This window comes from Protopterus annectens, chromosome 7.part0 (genome assembly GCF_019279795.1).
Source record: "Protopterus annectens isolate FY-2018-M chromosome 7.part0, PAN1.0, whole genome shotgun sequence".
In the NCBI taxonomy this organism is placed as follows: Eukaryota; Metazoa; Chordata; order Ceratodontiformes; family Protopteridae; genus Protopterus; species Protopterus annectens.
The window spans coordinates 819,342,499-819,358,703 of record NC_056739.1 but is presented as its reverse complement, the minus strand read 5'-3'; the positions used below and the strand labels follow the sequence as shown (position 1 = coordinate 819,358,703).

The window sequence follows — 16,205 nt, the reverse complement described above, 5'->3', positions numbered from 1 at the left end:
GGGTATCTGAGTTGCAGGCCTTGTCCATAAAACCTCCACATCTAATCTCTCACAAAGACAGAGTGTCGTTATGAACTAATCCATCCTTTCTACCTAAGACTGTGGCGGAAAATACCCTTAACCAATCTATAGACCTTCCAGTTTTCTTTCCCAACTTCCAAAATAAAGGAGAGTATTCCTTGCATCTCCTAGATGTTCATAGACAATTGCATTTCGATTTCCACAGAACTTCAGAATTCAGGAAATCAGATCAGCTTTTTGATTCATATTCTGATACAAGGAAAGGTCAGCTGCTTTCAAAAGTCACATTGTCTCGATGGCTTTCATTATGCATATCCCACATTTACAGTTCTAAAAACAGACCCCTCCCAAATATTGTTAAAGCTCATTCCACTAGATCTGCGACCACGTCTGCAGCTTTTCAGGCCAAACTACCACTGGATAATATCTGCTGCAGCTACTTGGGCAAAACCTCATACCTTTATTACTCATTACAAAGTAGATCTGACCTGTAGGAGTTGTGCCTCCTTTGGTTCTGAGGAATAATCTCTCATGAGCCAGCCAAAAGTTCAGCTGCTTGGGATGTTGTCCCACAAGTGAGAAAAAGGTGAGATTGACAACATCACATAAAGAAGTTATGTTCTTACAGTAACGCTCCATGTGAGTTGTCCATCTTGGCCTTTATTCTCACAACCTTCCCTCCATAACCACCTGCCTATACTCCTGGTAGACTGGATAACACAGTAGGGATTCAGCAGGGCCGTATAGCCTCAGAGAATATACCCTTTCAGTCTGGTTCTAATTTATAGTAGTACATATATATATATATATATATATATATATATATATATATATATATATATATATATATATATATATATATATATATATATATATATATATATATATATATTTATTTATTTATTTATATACATCAGGAAATTGCTACTACGTAAGTTCTTGGGGGACAATCAAGATCTGAGGTAACTAAGGGAATGCATTATGGGTAAACAATGAGACCCATGAGCTTTGCTGAAGACCTTGAGTGGGAGAATTGGCCAAGACGGATCCGACACATAAGTGAGAATAAAGGACGAGATGGACAGCACACGTGGAATATTATGATAACATAATTTCTTTTTTGGTAAGTTTACTTACACAACTATACTGTATATCCTTAGTGGGATTAATGGGTTATAACCCATAAGGCTACAGCTTCTGCTGCACTGATCATTCAAACATCTACTGTTATGGCAAGGTTTTACAAGGAATTCCTACACAGGAAGGTTTTTTTTTTACATTTTTATTCTTTCCCATCCTTTGGAGTTCAACATTTTGAGTGTGTTGAATGCTGCTGACACTTCTGCATCTCATCCATTGCTTAAAACTGCTAAATAAACTACTTTCCAAGCAATTTTACTGGGTACTGTTTGCAGATGACATTGTGATCTGTAGTGAGAGTAGGGAACAGGTGGAGGAGACCCTGGAGAGATGGAGATATGCTCTAGACAGAAGAGGAATGAAGGTCAGCAGGACTAAGACAGAATATATGTGTGTGAATGAGAGGGAGAATAGAGGAGTGGTGAGGATGCAGGGAGTAGAGGTGGCGAAGGTGGATGAGTTTAAATACTTGGGATCAACAGTTCAGCGTAATGGTAAGTGTGGAAGAGAGGTGAAGAAGAGAGTACAGGCAGGATGGAGTGGGTGGAGAAGAGTGTCAGGAGTGATTTGTGACAGACGAGTACCAGTAAGAGTGAAAGGGAAGGTCTACAAGAGGGTAGTGAGACCAGCTATGTTATATGGGTTGGAGACAGTGGCATTGACAAAAAGGCAGGAGTCAGAGCTGAACGTGGCAGAGTTAAAGATGTTAAGATTTGCACTGGGTGTGACGAGGGTGGACAGGATTAGGAATAAGCATATTAGAGGGTCAGCCCAGGTTGGAAGGTTTGGAGACAAAGCCAGAGAGGCAAGATTACGTTGGTTTGGACATGTGCTGAAGAGGGAGGCATAGTATATTGGGAAAAAGATGCTAAGGATGAAGCTACCAAGTAACAGGAAAAGAGGAAGGCCTAAGATAAGGTTTATGGATGTAGTGAGGGAAGACATGCAGGTGGTTGGTGTGACAGAGCAAGATGTATGGGACAGAAGGAAATGGAAACAGATGATCCGCTGTGGCGACCCCTAATGGGAACAGCTGAAGGAAGATGACTGTTTGCATCTAGTTCCTCCTCCCTTTTTGTAACCTAATGAGTCTGGAAATTTACAGTTCTTTGTAGTATCAAGAGTGAAGAAAACTGATAGCACTGACAGATACGAAGTGGCTTGAATATCTAAGTGATTCCTTTTTTCAAGTGATGTAAACATGTTTGCAGCAGCAGAAGAGAAATGAATATTGCATGAGAAGAAACTTATAGCATGTTTAAAGTATGACAACAAACCCAGACTATATATTGTCAGTGGGAGAAAGTTTAAAGCATTCTGTCCCAAAATCAAGATTCTGAAAGTTCATGGTAATTTTAAGTTCTGCAGTTTTACGTAAACAACATAGTAAGAAAGGCCGTCTATATTGCATAGCTTATAAACAAAGGGATTGTGCTAGATATAGGGATTTCAGTGTCCCACTTTAGTCAGCACTCAATAGGCCAATCATTGAATATAATGCCCCTTTTGGGATGTAACTGTCCAGACACACGTAACAAGTGGAACATCCATGGAGATACCTTAATAAAATTGGACAAGGCCTAAACAATATGTCCTACATGGACCAACTTGAAATCTTGTCACTATACTCTGTATCTTAGACACTGCTAAGAGGTAACCTGTACCTGGCATACAAGGCATCCTTCAGCTCAATACTGATGGGCCTACTGCACATCAGCAAGTCAGATGGCAACAGAAATACTCTAAGGATTTAAATCTCTTCTGCAATATCAACAGTCTGGTTTGGTGGAACAGGTATATTTCGCAGAGGATACAACTGCAATGGAACAGACTCCCAGTCCAAATAAAACAAAGTTCATTCCTGCCCATATTCAAGTGCAGCTTAGGTCTATGGATGGAAAACAGAAAATTTGTCCCAGGACTGCACCCATACTATTAATGGAAAGAGACATTTCTTAAGTGCTATATCCCACACATGGGTCCCCTTAAATTATCTATGGTACGATCCCAGGTGTTCTCATTCAGGGTAATGTGTAATCATCAACTAGGGGATAGGTATGGCCAGTTTGTAACCAAATGGGATAGGTTAATTCAAGTACAAAATGGGGAACTGGCTAGGCATAAAATGGCCCATATGGGCATCTGGCCTAGTACTTGCCTATGAACTTTTGACATATAAGATCAAAGCAAGATAGTCTCATTTTGCACTTCCACTGTGTGCTGCTGAAGGGGTTTCATAGTTAGTTATTTATCCTACAAAAACTCTGTATCTGTCCAAGAAAACAAAGGTGAGGACCCAACGATGGAAATACCCTCCTCAGATTCAACAGGCAAATAAGACAATATGTCAAATCCTCTAAGGGCTCCTTTGAGAAAAACCTATCAACCATAGCCGAGGATAACCATAAGGCCTTTTACAGCTATGTACATAGCCTAAAAGGTAGAACCCAAGCACACACACTGATCCCACAGAGACAGCAAACCTGCTAGCAGATAGGTTTAGCGAAGATTTCACTCCTTTATCCCCTCCAAACTTAACACAAGCCTTCCCCCCACCCCCCTACCCTACATATCTGAAGAGCAGGTCATTAAAGCCTTGTCCAAGGCAAAAAACACAGCCTGTATGGGACCAGACAGCATCCCAGGCTATCGTTTAAACAGGCTAAAACATAAACTGGCAACGCCATTAAGTACCCTTTTCAATCATAGCCTAACTACAGGCTTAGTTCCTGCAAAATGGAGAACAGCAACGTTATTCCCTTCTTCAAAGGTGGCCTATCACCAGACCTGGGGAATTACAGACCCATAAACCTGACCGGCCTCATCTGTAAGGCCATAGAATGTATCATTATGGACCTCATAAATAAAGACATAGGCGACCTCCAAACCCTGGATCTGACCCAATCTGGCTTCATCACGGGCAGATCCTGCCTGTCAAATCTGGTGGATTTCTTCAAAAGTGTGACCAGGGCATTGATGAGGGCAAATCTATGCACACCTCGACTTGACAAAGGCTTTCGACACAATCCCACACTCAAACATTACTGATAAACTTAGTAAACTGAATCTAAACCCTTTTGTTGTAAAATGGGTTGCCAACTGGCTCACGAACCGGACACACACTATCAAAGTGAGTGACTCTACATGAACCAGCAGATCTGCCACCAGCAGGGTGGCAAAGGGTTCAGTGCAAGGCCCCCTACTGTTTGGTATATACTTCTCAGAAGTTCAGCCCAAAACTAAGGGGTTGTGGCTGACCAAGTTTGTACACGTCTGCAAACTGGGTACAATTATTGAATCCCCAAATTATGTCAGTATACTGCAGGAGCAGACCAATGACTGGTGTCTTAGTCAAGGTCTCAAACTGAATGCAAAGAAATGCATCATCATTCCCTTTGGCAAAAAATTGTCCGTTCACACTATCAAATCAACAACAATACCCCAAGTACCCAGAAAGTGGTAAGGGATCTAGGATCACAAGTAGACTAAGACCTTAACTTTGATCACCATGTATCTCCAGTAGTAAGGAAGGCTTTCTACATTGTACATTTGATTAGTAAAGGCATCACCTTGAGAGCAAAGGTTATAACTCCTCTATACCTGGCACTAATCTGCCCCATAACTGAGTATAACTCCTTGTTTGGCATGTATGGTACAAAGCACCTCCAGCAATTGGAGAGACCTCAGAGGTTTCTAACACAGAAGATCAAGTGACTCCAGCATGTGCCATGCACAGACTGACTAAGGTCCATGACACTATACTCTGTATGGTATAGACTTCTTAGGGGAGACTTATGCCTGGCTTACAGAGCAATCTCAGACCCAAACCTAATGAACTTGCTGGACATCTGTATATCAAGCAGGACTAGAGCTACCCATTCCAGGGACTTAAATATGGCCTGCGACTTAAATAGGACATGCCGGAGGGACAGATTTATCCCCCAGCGACTGCTGCCTGTTTGGAATAAGCTACCTATTCATGTGAAACAGAGCACCTCTATGACACTGTTCAAGAGGAACCTGGAGAAGTGGATGGAGCACTGTAAATTCTTACCGGGATAGCGCCCACAACCCTCCTGGACATGGGCAATCATTGCTAAATGCAGTCCTGAGTATTGACTAGCATATCTATGATATTGCATTGGGATGAATCGGCTAGGCTTCAAATGACTTCCGGGTCAATAGTCTAGTACACTCCCATGATCCAGTCTCCTATTATATCCATCCTAGACACCAGATAATGCAGCACTGCAAACGTCACTTCTACCAAACGTTTTGTTACTCTAACTTTTAATTGAAAATGTTGTTTACCATCTCTGGAACACTGCTGCAGAGGCCAGTCATCATCTTGGTTACTATGTGCACACATTTCTTCAGTGTTCCTTAAATTTACAGCTAGTGTGTTCGTCTTTTTTAACCTTCATCACCATCCTGTCATGTTGGTAACTCATTCTTCTTTGCTCACATGAAATGTCATATTTAATCACCAAAAATATGCCTTTGAGTCATCTCATGTCACCGAGCAAACAGGAAAGTCTTGCAAAGAAACACAGTTTGCTACGAGTTGAAAGTAGTGCTTAATCCACCTAGGGAAATGCTGGTATTTGTAAATGGGGCGGGCACTGCCTAACAGCAGCAGTTGTAGTAGGCCAGTGGCATGTTCTGTTAGTCCAGAGGAATGCTATGAGAGGTCAGTTGTACAAAATAGATGCGATATATAAATGTTTAGTTTGAGATAACATCTTGAAATGTATTTAATTTAATTCATTAATTTTCAGTACTCTCTTTATTATATTTAGTGTCACAAGGGCAGATGTAACCTGTACCACCAAGAAACAGGCATAAAAGATGGATTCAATCACAAAATGGCCACTAGTTCATGATAGTAAGCAATCATGCAGTTTAATACAGATGGTTAAGACTCAGGTAGCTATTAGCCATGCTTCATCTTGCAGTCATGGGTTTTAATCACTCAGTATTATTTTACCTAATGTGTCTGCTGTTGGTGTCAGATTGATTGGTGTTGCCACAGAAGAAAGTGTTTTTTGTGCCTGCTGGACTGATTGGGCTTTCCTGGTTAAAAAATATATATATAGGCAATTTAGAGTGTCACCAGTTTAGCAACTGTCATGTGTATTGGATGTGGGAGAAAACTTGACTGTTGTGAAAATTGTAATGGGAAGACGGGTTAAATTACAAATGCACAGAAAGTAAACTTTCAAACTTCATATGAAAGACATGCGAGCCAAGGACTGTACCACAGTACAAAGTATTATGAGGTGTAATACTATCTGCTGTGCTTCAAAAAGTTTTCGACGAGGATGGGATTCGAACCCACGCATGCAGAGCACAATGGATTAGCAGTCCATCGCCTTAACCACTCGGCCACCTCGTCTGTGACTTTGTGGTTATTTGTAAGTGTATGTGTCAGAGGTGGAATTCAACCCCCACACCCTTGTATAACTTAGGATTCATTTAGCATTTCTTTCTGTTTTTCTAATACTATTATTATATTACTTTCCTGTTTTTCTAATACTATTATTATATTACTTTAACTTTGTTTTTGTAAGGATGAAAGCGTAAGGGCTGTTTGGTCAGTGTGATGCTTCATTTTTTCTGTTACACAAAGAAGTACATTGTGGAGCTTTCTAAACAGTACATTACTACAGTTATGTTTGTACTTTCATTTAGTCAGTGCCTACTAAAAAGTTTGCATGGAGCTGCAAAGATATTAAATAATACAATAACCAGAAGTAGTTCAGTCATTTCTCAGCAAGCAGGCAGCATCACTGAGAGGCATACACATATATTTTTAAGATGTTCATGATTTTGCAAAACATCCCTGATTTTGCCTCATATTTTTTCTATGTCACTGGTAACATTTCTGAGTTTCCGGTATATCAGTGAGGATTAGTCAGTCAGTAGTGACATGCATGTTGAAACCTGTTGTTCTAGTAACCGTTTCTTGTTTTATTAACTTTTAAGTATATCAGAGTAATATTTAAAAGTTGTCCTTGATTTTACACTTTGTCCCCCCCCAACACACACACAAACACATTTTTTTGCTTTATCCTTGATTCTTGTGCAAAGAGGTTTAGTGCTTTTGCTGAGTATACATCCATCCATCTATCCTCAACTCCATTTTCCCATTTTGGCACATGGGGTCGGGGTGTCACTTCAATAGTATACGTATCTCCTAGTAACTTTGCTCAATAATATTAGGGGCAGGGGCAATAAAATAAACAGAGGAAAGGCCCAAAATCAGGGATAACTTTCAAATATCACTCTTAATTCACTTGAAGTCAATAGAACAATATATACATGCATACATACATACACACATATATATATATATATATTTTTTTTTTTAGCATTGACGTGCATTTTCTGGAAAACAAAAAGTACAAAACTAATGTCTGGCATTACTGACTGACTGCAGCCCTCTGTGATTTACCAGCAAACAGCTGTGTTCCTCATTATCACCTTTCATTTCCTTGTCTTGTTTCTGTGTTTCAGTAGTGTTCAGCTTTGTGATGACGTAATTGTAAACCATGCCAAAAATGAAGAGCTCAGCAGGAGTAGAAGGAGGAGTCATGACCCAGTGAATAATTGTAATTTGATCTAGCTCTTCACCATTTCACTGTGTATAAATGAATCAAGTTACAGACTAACTTTAGAGCTGTATGAGCTGCTCCTGACTCCTCCCAAGTTGTCATCTCGACAAAATGTAATAAAGCGTCTAGTATGAAATTAAGGGACATCACTGAAAAAGACAAAAATGTTTAGATTCACTTTACACCTCCTTCTACTGGTATCACGTACATAGTGGGAGGTGGCTTTGTAGGGAATGCATAAATGTTTACAGTGGTCTCTGTGAAATATCTTTAAGGGATGTTTCCAGTACTTGCTTATATTTTTTATGCTGTTAAGAGCTGATTGAGGCACAGACTTGTATGCAGGAATTCCTCTTTTTTATTAAAATTTGTAATGGTCTGCCTTAGGAAGAGTGGACTTAATAAAAGTGTGGAAAAATACAGAGATTAGACTTCACTACCTTAAGAAGGCAATGCCTTATGTAGTCAGTAAGAACAGATTACTAGTGCTGCTTTATAACAGTTGTCTCTATGCAGTGATTACTATTCTTAAAGATGACGAGGTGGCCGAGTGGTTAAGGCGATGGACTGCTAATCCATTGTGCTCTGCATGCATGGGTTCGAATCCCATCCTCGTCGGGTAACTTTTAAATGTCTGAATCCTCTCCATTGTTAACAGAATTCATAAAATCAGCCAAACAATAATGACTGTAATTCCACCTTGCTTATTTTTTAATGTCTACAAAGTAGTTTTTCTCCCTCAGACTGTTTTCGTAATACCTTGTATGATTTGGTTCCAGCTGAATCACACATTTCTTGATATCCAGTATCTTTAGATATGTTTTTTATGCTGTTATATTTTTAAATCATTTTAGTCATTCATCTGTTATTTACTGTGCTGCAGATTTGTGAAGATGTTTGGGACTTTAGTGCATCTTCAATTTGAGAGAGGATATATATAACAGGAATTTTCAAATGGCCCTTTACTAGGGAGACAATGATAAGAGGGCAACCTACTGTATGGATAAACAATGTTGTTGATTATTATAAATGAAGACCGAGAGTGGTCAGAATAAGGGATAATGTTAAGGGCTATTTTTATTTTCCTGAAATGAGCAGTGAGTAAATGGGGTCTATATTACGTTATCGAATCACTAAATGCCGAATGTCTACACACTCAAAACGGCCGTTCATCGAATCGTTTGTTGTGGGGGTCTGCGACCCCCACACCCCCCCGCTAATTATATATACCAACTCTGAGGTTGCACTACAGTGGGGAAAGGGCAAATATTCCATTCCCCATTGTACGATGACCTCACAAAACACATTTCGATGAACGGCCGTTTCGAGTATTTGGCCGTTCGGCATTTAGTGATTCGATAACATAATAGGGACCCAGTAAAGGTATTAGAGAATCTGCTAAGGTTCGTGGGTAAAGAAGTGAAAAAGAGTTCAAAATCGTGCTGCTCGTTTGATTGCTAGCAGTGTATGGTTATATATTTATATCACTACTCTCATGTTTCTGTTTAATGTCAGAATGTATTGATAGTTGACTGGACTACTAGTACGGTCCTATTCAGCAGCACTCTAATTATAGTAAAATATTACAAGGAAAGGAATGCTACATATGACAAACGTTCCCTTACCATAGAAGAGTAGAGACCAAAAAACGGTGTTAAACACAAAATGAGCACCATGTTTAAAGATAAGTAAACACCAATACATTGCTCAAATCTTTCTTAAGTTGGGGATCCAGCACTGTGACTCTTCAAGGTAGTTTGGAGCCTTGTCTTAAGAGAAAACTTAAAACAGAGCAGAGAAGGGGAGAAAGTTTGGTCTCAGCTATAACTTCATCTTCTAATGGGCTTAATTTGTACACCCCAAACCAATGTTTAAAAATGGGAAAAGGGATTGCAGATAGATGGATTAATTGATTTTTGAGTTTATTATGGAATTTAGGAGTAGGTTTACAGTTTACCTTGTTGGTTTGAAGTACATCTGCTTTAACTGTTGTTGCATAATTCATAATTTGGTATCTAACAGAGTCCTTTTTTGCCGTACTTTGCCCCTGTTGCCTGTCAGACCTCAGCCCCTTCTCTGCTAACTTGCCCATTTGTCTCCCAACACTAAGGTGAGGGTTGACCAGCAGATGCCATCATTAAGGCAGTCATAAGAAGTGTTTTTTGTTTTCCTGCAGCCCTACATCCTCTCACACTCTTGGTATTGCAAGGGAAGGAAGACCTGCAGTAGGCTGGCCACAGTGGATGTTAATTCACTTCTATCAGCAGAATTGCATCTATCCTGTGTGTACGCAGATACATGCTATCCTCCCTCCATTCATTCTCCCCACACTAGCTATCCCCAGCACAGGTTCAAGAACCTTGCATAGTAGCTATCGTGAAGGCAGCCGTGGAGGTGATTTTAAATCTACTGATGCATTCTGTCAAGGCATTTCTAATGGCCCTTTCCCTTTATTGGGGGAGGGGGGGTCCTGATCATGGCACTGCTGCCACCATTTTTAGGGACTTCTTTACCCTCCCTCTACATGTGCTTGTGCTTGTGCATATCTCCAGACAAATGCTAATTATGGCTTCCATCACCATTTTAGTAATACAAAGCTCGTGTCCATGTATTCCAGTCTAAATACCATGTCCTCCAGTACATATAATTTTGACCTGCATATACAAAATTGCATAAGAAAAACTTTTCAAAAACTAGGGGTGCTTTAGAGAGAACCAGAACGTTTCCAACCGACACAACTAAAGCAACACTTGCCACCCCTTATCTCTTCCCCACACATCTTTATTGCGCTTCCATCCTTACTAAACTTCAGGCATCACAAATATAAAAATTTCAACAGTGCTAGAACAAAGTTGCTAAATTTGCAGCAAATACCCCTTTCAGAACCCACCACTGTATAGCACTAAAAGCCTAAATTGGTTAGATTTACCCCATCAACTAACATATACATAGCTTCTTACCACCTATAAAATTATCCAGAATCCATCTGCTCATCTGGTTCTAAACATATTCTACACAACTAAGTTTCCAGTTGGTCATAACGATCCAATAACTAAAAACTGCTGTATATCCACAAACCTGTCAAAACTGTTGGGCATTTTCTGTACTCATACCAGGTTGCTAAGGCCTGGAACTCCTTACCTGTATCCATCAGGTCAGTACCCTCCCTCCCATCCTTCAAAACCATTCTGAAAGACTTCCTAGCCAAAAGTTGGCTCTGTTCCTGCTCAACACCAGGATAATTATATCCCTAAATGTGAACACCTATTTATACCATACATCTCCTTACTGTCCCTACTTCACTCACGTCCTTACTTCTATCAATTTCTCTCCCCTGGCTTTCTTTCTAAGTATACCATAAGCCTGCTTTTCTCTCACTTTGTACTCTAATTTCTATTTTTATTATACTAACTTACCTTTAATTTCTTTATAAAGTGGCTAAAATGTTTCATTGTCATATAACTTGTATCTGTCCTTAACCAATGTTTTCTTATTACTTCTGATTTGTTAAAATTGTGTACAGCCGCAGTGGTGCAGTGGTTAGCATTGTCACCTCACAGCAAGAGGTTCTCCCATTCGATTCTCAGCTGAATCGCCTTCTGTGTGGAGTTTGCATGCCCTCCCCACAGTCTAGTGATGTTAAAAGCATGCAGGTAGGTGCGAGTGTGAATGGGCGTGCCTTCAGTGAAGGTTGGATGTTGGGCTGGCAACTCGGCACCGTAAAATCCACTGTCAATCATGATCAGACTAGAGTTCCGCTGTGACGACCCCTAACCGGAAAAGCCGAAAGACTTTATCTGAAATGTAGGGGTTTTTTGTATTATTTTAAAGGCTGTAAAATTATTGTTCTTAAAATGTTTTTTAATATTTTGAAGCTTTTCTACCCAGACCTCCGCTGAAATTGTGCTCCTACCCAGTCGGGCTTTCCCAATAATCAGATGTCAATAAATACATAAGTTTGTTGCCTGCAAGCTTTCATTTGCTTGTGGTGGATTGGCATTCCTTCAGAACCCCCCCCCCACCAATGATGGAAGAGCAAGCGTTGGCAACTTACTTGGATCTTCCCCTACCCAAGTACTCCATTGCTTGAGTCACCACTCAAACTCAAGTCAGCCAGGTCATAGTAGGGCTTTATCCCTCTGTGCCTCAGAGCTGGGATGGTTTGGTGGTGGTGTTCTTCCCTGAGCCCACACCTTTATGTGCATTTCTACTCACCATAATTTCTCTCCTCCTCATTATTTTTGAACACCCTTTATTGTAAAAGCTCTGTGCCTTCCTCCTTTATCATTGGCCTATGTTTCTGTCACATCAACAATGTCCACCCTCTCTTCCATCATCACTGCTTGGAACTCCCCGTCTTCCTGTCCATATTTTTACAGTACAAAGTAATACTGCTCAATCACACTCTGACTCATCTTTGCTTGTTACTGTGATGCCCCACTACTGGCCCAGTAATCAAGGAGCCTCAATCCTCACCACTAGCACCAGTAGGGGACATACACTGAGAGGATGACAGGTACACACACACAGTATTTCCAGATGCAGCTCACTGCCTCAAGTGCAATTTCCCTTAAGAGCACACAGAGACCAGAGTCAAAGACCACAGTCAGTCCGGGGCTGGTTTCCCCCTCTTTCTCCAGATCCCCAATAGGACTCCCCACTGGCACAGCTATAGAGTTGAGATCTCAGTAGAGTGGTCAAGCCAAGACCTCTAACACTCTCTCTGTCCAACTAGTGCTTTGTGTCCCTGCCCGAGTAACTGACACACACACACACACACACACACACACACACACACACACACACACACACACACACACACCTGGGAAAGGCTGGCACAGGTTTACTAGCTATGCCCCCTTTTACCAGACGTTAAGGTAGTTATCACTGCCACCAGCTATGTTCTTATCAGCTACTTTAAGGCCCTTAACAAAGGGTGTCCAATGTTACCGTGTAATGTTACTATCAACACACATGGTAGTTTGCCCAAGAGCAAGGCTATTAGGAGTGGCCTTTCACAGTGTCACCAAATAAATATTCAAACACTGTCAAAGTATAAATATGTCTCTACACAGATCAGCCACAATGAAAGGTTTAAATATATTTAATAATAAATAAAAGAACAAGACTATATATATATATATATATATATATATATATATATATATATATATATATGTATATACACACACACACACACACACACACACACACACACACACACACACACACACACACACACAGTAACATCAGAGTTCAAAATCACAGGAAAATATTTAAAACAACATTGCAGGACAGTCTCAAATAAATAAAGAAAGAAAAACATCTAAGCTAAGCTTTGCTGTATTCCTCACTTGTAAACAGTTACAATAGTGCAGGTACATTTCTGTTCTAATCCAGTAGGGTACACTGTAGTTACATTTCCAAGCTCAGTACTTTACAAAATATCTCTTCAGCACACGTCTGTACAAACCATCTTGTAGTATGCCATAACAGTTCTAATACATTTGCAACACAAGCATATGAATCATGTTGATAGTCACAAATGACATAATTATTTACAAAATTGCAGATAGCTGGGCTGGCAGTATCTCCTTTCATGACAGTTTCCTTGCTATGTTTTGTTTTATTTTTCATTTGTAAACCAGATAGAACACTGATCCAAAAGGACTATTTTCAGGTTCAGCCTGGGAGGATGCAAACACATTATTATGCACATTCTTGTAGGTCTGGTCAACCCAAGAGTTTAAGTGTGAATCATGAGTCATGTTTCCAGACTCAGGAGCTGCTGTACCTCAGCAAAAAAAAATCACAGTAAAGTGGAAGGCCGAGTTTTGTGTGGGTGTAACATCACTAAAGGCATGGTGCATTTGACCCCCGTATCATATCCATTAACCTTCCCAAAAACTACAGTAGATTGGAAGAAGTAAGACAAAATTAATAAAATATTACTGCAGGATGCTTCAGCAGTTTAGCTAGTGATAATGATGAACACTGGGCCATACTAATGTATCTGTCAAAATGATGACTTCCAAGATGGCTGTACATTGTGTAACAGCTTAATTCTAGCTCTCGCAGTGTGAAAACAGAAACTTAACAGAGAAGGTCAGTGGACCTAGATTTTTGGATAACTTCAGTTACTAGCTAGTTAAGTACACTGACTGGATGCCAGGAAAAAAGAAATATAGAGGAAAATTAGCTACAAAAAGTGACGAAAAACACTGACTGGGCAAAGTACTGCAGCTGTTCAGCAAAAAGTAGTGCAAGCTCCAGACATGACTTTCAGTAACCTAGAGGAAAGTCTAAGGCAACTGCACACAGACCTGACTAAAATAAATGAAACACTGATGGAGTATATCAGCTCAAACAATAATAGGCAGGAAAAATGGAAGAAGCTTTAAACAGATATTCAGATAAGGTGATAAAACTCCAGAACTCAAGAGTTCGAAATGAAGAAAATGCTGGCTGTATATGAGCCCGCACAAGAAGAGATATTTAAAAAAATAATAGAATTAAAGGATAGAACGCATAGGGAAAACCTGAGATTTTCTGCAGTAACAGAGAAGGAACAGACCGTATTAATTTTATGAAAGCACAGATAAGCAGCTGGACTGGTATTCCACAACAAGAATCATTAATTGAAAGGGCACATTGTGTGTAAACCTGACTATGAAACAAACAACCTAGACCTTTAATAGTAAAGATGCAATCTTACCAGCAGAAGGCATTGATTCTGACAAAAATGTGGTAGAATGATAAAGTACTAAAAGTGGGAGACAGCAGAGTGTTTGTGGAGAATGACTACTCATTGTACACCAAGCAGAAGAGGAGCACATTTATTCTGTTATTCAGTGAATGTTGAGAAGCAGGCGTGAGATTCAAACTGCAGTTCCCAGCTATCTTCAAAATATTTTTCCCTGGAGAAACAAAATCATTTTTTGATGAAGTATGTGCTAAGAAAGAAATACAAAAGTTTGTCCAACAAAAAGTGAGCTGTGAAACAGAAGGATATTCTGCTTCTTGTTCTTCTGGTAATAAAGACCACAGAGAGGCTGTGCCAATGAAACCTTTCATAGTGTTTCAATGGAACATGCTAGAGAAAGGGAAAAAAGCACAAGAGTTGACTAGAAGAATCAAGAGTATGTTGGAAATGAAGTAGAGATAGGGTTTGGGAGATGGAGATGAACAAGACTAGCACAAGAAAATCTGGAAATATTGGACTTTCTTGGACTTTGTTAAACTTGTAGGGGACTCTAAAGCATATGCCCTACTTCATGTCATTAATGTTTGGAGAATAAAATCAGTAAGTTGGAAACTAAAAATGTGAGATTACAAAGCAATAATTACATTTGTGAAACATGACAGAACAAGAAATTGTGGAAATATTGGACTTTTTTGGACTTTGTTAAATTCAGTAACTCCTACTGCAGCAAAGTTTAATGCAGTTTCCTATTGTTCTGCTACAAACTCAGTAACTCCCACTGCAGGAAGGATTAATGCAGACTACTATTGATCTTCTACAATCTCAGGAACTCCCACTATAAAATGTAATCCCCTTTCAGATGAATTCTTAACTCTTGTCTTCCAACTACAATAATCATCTTTGACCACTATCCGCTTGTTTTTCTATTATACTCACATAAACCTGTTTAGCATAATTGGAAGCTGACTTTAAAATCAAGTGCATTCTTAATGTTAGTGGTTGTTGAGCTGTATTGCAAAATAAGATGTGCATAAATATGCTTATTATGTTTATTATTAATCTTAAATATTTTTTATCATAACTGGATGCTGATTTGAAAAACAAGTACATTCTTAATGTGTTTGTTGAGCTGTATTACAAAATAAGGTGTGCATAAGTATGCTTATTATGTTTATTATTACTCTTAAATAATGTCAAACATTACCTACAGTATACATCTATCGCTTCTGTATAATAATTTGGAGCTTTTCTCCCCGGGCCTCCACTGTAAATGGACTCACGTCCAGATGGGCTATCCCGGTTAACAAATGTAAAATAAAATAAAATAAATAAATACAATATGATAGAACAAGACATTGTGGAAATATTGGACTTTTTTGGACTTTGTTAAATTTGTAGGGACTCTAAAGCATATGCACTACTTCATGTGATTAATGTTCAGAAAAATAATCAGGAGAGGGGAAGAGGCAGAGAGAAAGCTAAATGTAAGTAAACATTTTTTCTTAATAGTACTACTTAAATAGTGCATTCTTTCCATGTTATAAAACAACATTTTTTTCAGTTATTTTTAAGTGTAATTGGGATACTAATATAAATAGATGCTCCTGTTTTTTTCTTTCTCCCTTCTTCCCTGTTTCTCCTTGTTCAGTTTTAAGAAATGTAGGCACTGCAATGTAAAAAAAGTGGTTAAAAAGTGTGATTTTTCTCATTCTTGCATAGGGGAATGA

General features: G+C 39.4%; 2 non-coding genes across 2 annotated transcripts; one reads left to right on the top strand and one right to left on the bottom strand.

Moving 5' to 3' along the window:
• Positions 1–6,474: 6,474 nt before the first annotated feature.
• Positions 6,475–6,556, bottom strand: TRNAS-GCU. The gene has a single exon. It is a non-coding gene; the product is annotated as a tRNA-Ser (tRNA).
• A 1,755-nt stretch (positions 6,557–8,311) lies between these two features.
• TRNAS-GCU lies at positions 8,312–8,393 on the top strand. The gene has a single exon. It is a non-coding gene; the product is annotated as a tRNA-Ser (tRNA).
• Positions 8,394–16,205: the final 7,812 nt, after the last annotated feature.